Source organism: Salmo salar, unplaced genomic scaffold (assembly GCF_905237065.1).
Source record: "Salmo salar unplaced genomic scaffold, Ssal_v3.1, whole genome shotgun sequence".
In the NCBI taxonomy this organism is placed as follows: domain Eukaryota; kingdom Metazoa; phylum Chordata; class Actinopteri; order Salmoniformes; family Salmonidae; genus Salmo; species Salmo salar.
Genome location: NW_025549770.1, coordinates 1 through 10,131, shown reverse-complemented (window position 1 = coordinate 10,131; position 10,131 = coordinate 1).

Genomic DNA, 10,131 nt, shown 5'->3' with positions numbered 1-10,131 from the left:
GTTCTGGCTATAGACTGTATATTATAGACACTACGATAACCACATTACCTTAGCATATTCAGGGTAATGTTCTGGCTATAGACTGTATATTATAGACGCTATGATAACCACATTACCTTAGCATATTCAGGGTAATGTTCTGGCTATAGACCGTATATTATAGACGCTACGATAACCACATTACCTTAGCATATTCAAATCAAATCAAATCAAATTTATTTATATATAGCCCTTCGTACATCAGCTGATATCTCAAAGTGCTGTACAGAAACCCAGCCTAAAACCCCAAACAGCAAGCAAAGCATGTGAAAGAAGCACAGTGGCTAGGAAAAACTCCCTAGGAAAAACTCCCTAGGAAAAACTCCCTAGAAAGGCCAAAAACCTAGGAAGAAACCTAGAGAGGAACCAGGCGATGAGGGGTGGCCAGTCCTCTTCTGGCTGTGCAGGGTGGATATTATAACAGAACATGGTCAAGATGTTAAAATGTTCATAAATGACCAGCATGGTCAAATAATAATAATCATAGTAGTTGTCGAGGGTGCAACAAGCACGTCCGGTGAACAGGTCAGGGTTCCATAGCCGCAGGCAGAACAGTTGAAACTGGAGCAGCAGCACGGCCAGGTGGACTGGGAACAGCAAGGAGTCATCATGCCAGGTAGTCCTGAGGCATGGTCCTAGGGCTCAGGTCCTCCGAGAGAAAGACAGAAAGAGAGAAAGAGAGAATTAGAGAGAGCATATTTAAATTCACACAGGACACCGGATAAGACAAGAGAAATACTCCAGATGTAACAGACTGACCCTAGCCCCCCGACACATAAACTACTGCAGCATAAATACTGGAGGCTGAGACAGGAGGGATCAGAAGACACTGTGGCCCCATCCGATGAAACCCCCGGACAGGGTAATGTTCTGGCTATAGACCGTATATTATAGACGCTATGATAACCACATTACCTTAGCATATTCAGGGTAATGTTCTGGCTATAGACCGTATATTATAGACGCTACGATAACCACATTACCTTAGCATATTCAGGGTAATGTTCTGGCTATAGGCCGTATATTACATACGCTATGATAACCACATTACCTTAGCATATTCAGGGTAATGTTCTGGCTATAGACTGTATATTATAGATGCTATGATAGCCACATTACCTTAGCATATTCAGGGTAATGTTCTGGCTATAGACTGTATATTATAGACGCTATGATAACCACATTACCTTAGCATATTCAGGGTAATGTTCTGGCTATAGACCGTATATTATAGACGCTATGATAACCACATTACCTTAGCATATTCAGGGTAATGTTCTGGCTATAGACTGTATATTATAGACGCTACCAGCACCACATTACCTTAGCATATTCAGGGTAATGTTCTGGCTATAGACCGTATATTATAGACGCTACGATAACCACATTACCTTAGCATATTCAGGGTAATGTTCTGGCTATAGACCGTATATTACATACGCTACGATAGCCACATTACCTTAGCATATTCAGGGTAATGTTCTGGCTATAGACTGTATATTATAGACGCTATGATAACCACATTACCTTAGCATATTCAGGGTAATGTTCTGGCTATAGACCGTATATTATAGACGCTACGATAACCACATTACCTTAGCATATTCAAATCAAATCAAATCAAATTTATTTATATATAGCCCTTCGTACATCAGCTGATATCTCAAAGTGCTGTACAGAAACCCAGCCTAAAACCCCAAACAGCAAGCAAAGCATGTGAAAGAAGCACGGTGGCTAGGAAAAACTCCCTAGGAAAAACTCCCTAGGAAAAACTCCCTAGAAAGGCCAAAAACCTAGGAAGAAACCTTGAGAGGAACCAGGCGATGAGGGGTGGCCAGTCCTCTTCTGGCTGTGCAGGGTGGATATTATAACAGAACATGGTCAAGATGTTAAAATGTTCATAAATGACCAGCATGGTCAAATAATAATAATCATAGTAGTTGTCGAGGGTGCAACAAGCACGTCTAGTGAACAGGTCAGGCTTCCATAGCCGCAGGCAGAACAGTTGAAACTGGAGCAGCAGCACGGCCAGGTGGACTGGGGACAGCAAGGAGTCATCATGCCAGGTAGTCCTGAGGCATGGTCCTAGGGCTCAGGTCCTCCGAGAGAAAGACAGAAAGAGAGAAAGAGAGAATTAGAGAGAGCATATTTAAATTCACACAGGACACCGGATAAGACAAGAGAAATTCTCCAGATGTAACAGACTGACCCTAGCCCCCGACACATAAACTACTGCAGCATAAATACTGGAGGCTGAGACAGGAGGGATCAGAAGACACTGTGGCCCCATCCGATGAAACCCCGGACAGGGTAATGTTCTGGCTATAGACCGTATATTATATACGCTATGATAACCACATTACCTTAGCATATTCAGGGTAATGTTCTGGCTATAGGCCGTATATTACATACGCTATGATAACCACATTACCTTAGCATATTCAGGGTAATGTTCTGGCTATAGACCGTATATTATAGACGCTATGATAACCACATTACCTTAGCATATTCAGGGTAATGTTCTGGCTATAGACTGTATATTATAGACGCTACCAGCACCACATTACCTCAGCATATTCAGGGTAATGTTCTGGCTATAGACCGTATATTATAGACGCTACGATAACCACATTACCTTAGCATATTCAGGGTAATGTTCTGGCTATAGACCGTATATTACATACGCTATGATAGCCACATTACCTTAGCATATTCAGGGTAATGTTCTGGCTATAGACTGTATATTATAGACGCTACGATAACCACATTACCTTAGCATATTCAGGGTAATGTTCTGGCTATAGACTGTATATTATAGACGCTATGATAACCACATTACCTTAGCATATTCAGGGTAATGTTCTGGCTATAGACCGTATATTATAGACGCTACGATAACCACATTACCTTAGCATATTCAGGGTAATGTTCTGGCTATAGGCCGTATATTACATACGCTATGATAACCACATTACCTTAGCATATTCAGGGTAATGTTCTGGCTATAGACCGTATATTACATACGCTATGATAACCACATTACCTTAGCATATTCAGGGTAATGTTCTGGCTATAGACTGTATATTATAGACGCTACCAGCACCACATTACCTTAGCATATTCAGGGTAATGTTCTGGCTATAGACTGTATATTATAGACGCTACGATAACCACATTACCTTAGCATATTCAGGGTAATGTTCTGGCTATAGGCCGTATATTACATACGCTATGATAACCACATTACCTTAGCATATTCAGGGTAATGTTCTGGCTATAGACTGTATATTATAGACTCTATGATAACCACATTACCTTAGCATATTCAGGGTAATGTTCTGGCTATAGACTGTATATTATAGACGCTATGATAACCACATTACCTTAGCATATTCAGGGTAATGTTCTGGCTATAGACTGTATATTATAGACGCTACCAGCACCACATTACCTTAGCATATTCAGGGTAATGTTCTGGCTATAGACTGTATATTATAGACGCTATGATAACCACATTACCTTAGCATATTCAGGGTAATGTTCTGGCTATAGACCGTATATTATAGACGCTACGATAACCACATTACCTTAGCATATTCAAATCAAATCAAATCAAATTTATTTATATATAGCCCTTCGTACATCAGCTGATATCTCAAAGTGCTGTACAGAAACCCAGCCTAAAACCCCAAACAGCAAGCAAAGCATGTGAAAGAAGCACGGTGGCTAGGAAAAACTCCCTAGGAAAAACTCCCTAGGAAAAACTCCCTAGAAAGGCCCAAAACCTAGGAAGAAACCTAGAGAGGAACCAGGCGATGAGGGGTGGCCAGTCCTCTTCTGGCTGTGCAGGGTGGATATTATAACAGAACATGGTCAAGATGTTAAAATGTTCATAAATGACCAGCATGGTCAAATAATAATAATCATAGTAGTTGTCGAGGGTGCAACAAGCACGTCCAGTGAACAGGTCAGGCTTCCATAGCCGCAGGCAGAACAGTTGAAACTGGAGCAGCAGCACGGCCAGGTGGACTGGGGACAGCAAGGAGTCATCATGCCAGGCAGTCCTGAGGCATGGTCCTAGGGCTCAGGTCCTCCGAGAGAAAGACAGAAAGAGAGAAAGAGAGAATTAGAGAGAGCATATTTAAATTCACACAGGACACCGGATAAGACAAGAGAAATACTCCAGATGTAACAGACTGACCCTAGCCCCCCGACACATAAACTACTGCAGCATAAATACTGGAGGCTGAGACAGGAGGGATCAGAAGACACTGTGGCCCCATCCGATGAAACCCCCGGACAGGGTAATGTTCTGGCTATAGACCGTATATTATATACGCTATGATAACCACATTACCTTTGCATATTCAGGGTAATGTTCTGACTATAGACTGTATATTATAGATGCTATGATAACCACATTACCTTAGCATATTCAGGGTAATGTTCTGGCTATAGACCGTATATTATAGACGCTACGATAACCACATTACCTTAGCATATTCAGGGTAATGTTCTGGCTATAGGCCGTATATTACATACGCTATGATAACCACATTACCTTAGCATATTCAGGGTAATGTTCTGGCTATAGACCGTATATTACATACGCTATGATAACCACATTACCTTAGCATATTCAGGGTAATGTTCTGGCTATAGACTGTATATTATAGATGCTATGATAGCCACATTACCTTAGCATATTCAGGTTAATGTTCTGGCTATAGACTGTATATTATAGACGCTATGATAACCACATTACCTTAGCATATTCAGGGTAATGTTCTGGCTATAGACCGTATATTATAGACGCTACGATAGCCACATTACCTTAGCATATTCAGGGTAATGTTCTGGCTATAGACTGTATATTATAGACGCTACGATAGCCACATTACCTTAGCATATTCAGGGTAATGTTCTGGCTATAGACTGTATATTATAGATGCTACGATAGCCACATTACCTTAGCATATTCAGGGTAATGTTCTGGCTATAGACTGTATATTATAGACGCTACGATAGCCACATTACCTTAGCATATTCAGGGTAATGTTCTGGCTATAGACTGTATATTATAGACGCTACGATAGCCACATTACCTTAGCATATTCAGGGTAATGTTCTGGCTATAGACCGTATATTATAGACGCTACGATAACCACATTACCTTAGCATATTCAAATCAAATCAAATCAAATGTATTTATATATAGCCCTTCGTACATCAGCTGATATCTCAAAGTGCTGTACAGAAACCCAGCCTAAAACCCCAAACAGCAAGCAAAGCATGTGAAAGAAGCACGGTGGCTAGGAAAAACTCCCTAGGAAAAACTCCCTAGGAAAAACTCCCTAGAAAGGCCAAAAACCTAGGAAGAAACCTAGAGAGGAACCAGGCGATGAGGGGTGGCCAGTCCTATTCTGGCTGTGCAGGGTGGATATTATAACAGAACATGGTCAAGATGTTAAAATGTTCATAAATGACCAGCATGGTCAAATAATAATAATCATAGTAGTTGTCGAGGGTGCAACAAGCACGTCCAGTGAACAGGTCAGGCTTCCATAGCCGCAGGCAGAACAGTTGAAACTGGAGCAGCAGCACGGCCAGGTGGACTGGGGACAGCAAGGAGTCATCATGCCAGGTAGTCCTGAGGCATGGTCCTAGGGCTCAGGTCCTCCGAGAGAAAGACAGAAAGAGAGAAAGAGAGAATTAGAGAGAGCATATTTAAATTCACACAGGACACCGGATAAGACAAGAGAAATACTCCAGATGTAACAGACTGACCCTAGCCCCCCGACACATAAACTACTGCAGCATAAATACTGGAGGCTGAGACAGGAGGGATCAGAAGACACTGTGGCCCCATCCGATGAAACCCCCGGACAGGGTAATGTTCTGGCTATAGACCGTATATTATATACGCTATGATAACCACATTACCTTAGCATATTCAGGGTAATGTTCTGGCTATAGGCCGTATATTACATACGCTATGATAACCACATTACCTTAGCATATTCAGGGTAATGTTCTGGCTATAGACCGTATATTATAGACGCTATGATAACCACATTACCTTAGCATATTCAGGGTAATGTTCTGGCTATAGACTGTATATTATAGACGCTACCAGCACCACATTACCTCAGCATATTCAGGGTAATGTTCTGGCTATAGACCGTATATTATAGACGCTACGATAACCACATTACCTTAGCATATTCAGGGTAATGTTCTGGCTATAGACCGTATATTACATACGCTATGATAGCCACATTACCTTAGCATATTCAGGGTAATGTTCTGGCTATAGACTGTATATTATAGACGCTATGATAACCACATTACCTTAGCATATTCAGGGTAATGTTCTGGCTATAGAGCGTATATTATAGACGCTACGATAACCACATTACCTTAGCATATTCAAATCAAATCAAATCAAATTTATTTATATATAGCCCTTCGTACATCAGCTGATATCTCAAAGTGCTGTACAGAAACCCAGCCTAAAACCCCAAACAGCAAGCAAAGCATGTGAAAGAAGCACGGTGGCTAGGAAAAACTCCCTAGGAAAAACTCCCTAGGAAAAACTCCCTAGAAATGCCCAAAACCTAGGAAGAAACCTAGAGAGGAACCAGGCGATGAGGGGTGGCCAGTCCTCTTCTGGCTGTGCAGGGTGGATATTATAACAGAACATGGTCAAGATGTTAAAATGTTCATAAATGACCAGCATGGTCAAATAATAATAATCATAGTAGTTGTCGAGGGTGCAACAAGCACGTCCAGTGAACAGGTCAGGCTTACATAGCCGCAGGCAGAACAGTTGAAACTGGAGCAGCAGCACGGCCAGGTGGACTGGGGACAGCAAGGAGTCATCATGCCAGGTAGTCCTGAGGCATGGTCCTAGGGCTCAGGTCCTCCGAGAGAAAGACAGAAAGAGAGAAAGAGAGAATTAGAGAGAGCATATTTAAATTCACACAGGACACCGGATAAGACAAGAGAAATACTCCAGATGTAACAGACTGACCCTAGCCCCCCGACACATAAACTACTGCAGCATAAATACTGGAGGCTGAGACAGGAGGGATCAGAAGACACTGTGGCCCCATCCGATGAAACCCCCGGACAGGGTAATGTTCTGGCTATAGACCGTATATTATATACGCTATGATAACCACATTACCTTAGCATATTCAGGGTAATGTTCTGGCTATAGACCGTATATTATATACGCTATGATAACCACATTACCTTAGCATATTCAGGGTAATGTTCTGACTATAGACTGTATATTATAGACGCTATGATAACCACATTACCTTAGCATATTCAGGGTAATGTTCTGGCTATAGACCGTATATTATAGACGCTACGATAACCACATTACCTTAGCATATTCAGGGTAATGTTCTGGCTATAGGCCGTATATTACATACGCTATGATAACCACATTACCTTAGCATATTCAGGGTAATGTTCTGGCTATAGACCGTATATTACATACGCTATGATAACCACATTACCTTAGCATATTCAGGGTAATGTTCTGGCTATAGACTGTATATTATAGATGCTATGATAGCCACATTACCTTAGCATATTCAGGTTAATGTTCTGGCTATAGACTGTATATTATAGACGCTATGATAACCACATTACCTTAGCATATTCAGGGTAATGTTCTGGCTATAGACCGTATATTATAGACGCTACGATAGCCACATTACCTTAGCATATTCAGGGTAATGTTCTGGCTATAGACTGTATATTATAGACGCTACGATAGCCACATTACCTTAGCATATTCAGGGTAATGTTCTGGCTATAGACTGTATATTATAGATGCTACGATAGCCACATTACCTTAGCATATTCAGGGTAATGTTCTGGCTATAGACTGTATATTATAGACGCTACGATAGCCACATTACCTTAGCATATTCAGGGTAATGTTCTGGCTATAGACTGTATATTATAGACGCTACGATAGCCACATTACCTTAGCATATTCAGGGTAATGTTCTGGCTATAGACCGTATATTATAGACGCTACGATAACCACATTACCTTAGCATATTCAGGGTAATGTTCTGGCTATAGGCCGTATATTACATACGCTACGATAACCACATTACCTTAGCATATTCAGGGTAATGTTCTGGCTATAGACCGTATATTACATACGCTATGATAACCACATTACCTTAGCATATTCAGGGTAATGTTCTGGCTATAGACTGTATATTATAGATGCTATGATAGCCACATTACCTTAGCATATTCAGGTTAATGTTCTGGCTATAGACTGTATATTATAGACGCTATGATAACCACATTACCTTAGCATATTCAGGGTAATGTTCTGGCTATAGACCGTATATTATAGACGCTACGATAGCCACATTACCTTAGCATATTCAGGGTAATGTTCTGGCTATAGACTGTATATTATAGACGCTACGATAGCCACATTACCTTAGCATATTCAGGGTAATGTTCTGGCTATAGACTGTATATTATAGATGCTACGATAGCCACATTACCTTAGCATATTCAGGGTAATGTTCTGGCTATAGACTGTATATTATAGACGCTACGATAGCCACATTACCTTAGCATATTCAGGGTAATGTTCTGGCTATAGACTGTATATTATAGACGCTACGATAGCCTCATAACCTTAGCATATTCAGGGTAATGTTCTGGCTATAGACCGTATATTATAGACGCTACGATAACCACATTACCTTAGCATATTCAAATCAAATCAAATGTATTTATATATAGCCCTTCGTACATCAGCTGATATCTCAAAGTGCTGTACAGAAACCCAGCCTAAAACCCCAAACAGCAAGCAAAGCATGTGAAAGAAGCACGGTGGCTAGGAAAAACTCCCTAGGAAAAACTCCCTAGGAAAAACTCCCTAGAAAGGCCAAAAACCTAGGAAGAAACCTAGAGAGGAACCAGGCGATGAGGGGTGGCCAGTCCTATTCTGGCTGTGCAGGGTGGATATTATAACAGAACATGGTCAAGATGTTAAAATGTTCATAAATGACCAGCATGGTCAAATAATAATAATCATAGTAGTTGTCGAGGGTGCAACAAGCACGTCCAGTGAACAGGTCAGGCTTACATAGCCGCAGGCAGAACAGTTGAAACTGGAGCAGCAGCACGGCCAGGTGGACTGGGGACAGCAAGGAGTCATCATGCCAGGTAGTCCTGAGGCATGGTCCTAGGGCTCAGGTCCTCCGAGAGAAAGACAGAAAGAGAGAAAGAGAGAATTAGAGAGAGCATATTTAAATTCACACAGGACACCGGATAAGACAAGAGAAATACTCCAGATGTAACAGACTGACCCTAGCCCCCGACACATAAACTACTGCAGCATAAATACTGGAGGCTGAGACAGGAGGGATCAGAAGACACTGTGGCCCCATCCGATGAAACCCCGGACAGGGTAATGTTCTGGCTATAGACCGTATATTATATACGCTATGATAACCACATTACCTTAGCATATTCAGGGTAATGTTCTGGCTATAGACCGTATATTATATACGCTATGATAACCACATTACCTTAGCATATTCAGGGTAATGTTCTGACTATAGACTGTATATTATAGACGCTTATGATAACCACATTACCTTAGCATATTCAGGGTAATGTTCTGGCTATAGACCGTATATTATAGACGCTACGATAACCACATTACCTTAGCATATTCAGGGTAATGTTCTGGCTATAGGCCGTATATTACATACGCTATGATAACCACATTACCTTAGCATATTCAGGGTAATGTTCTGGCTATAGACCGTATATTACATACGCTATGATAACCACATTACCTTAGCATATTCAGGGTAATGTTCTGGCTATAGACTGTATATTATAGATGCTATGATAGCCACATTACCTTAGCATATTCAGGTTAATGTTCTGGCTATAGACTGTATATTATAGACGCTATGATAACCACATTACCTTAGCATATTCAGGGTAATGTTCTGGCTATAGACCGTATATTATAGACGCTACGATAGCCACATTACCTTAGCATATTCAGGGTAATGTTCTGGCTAT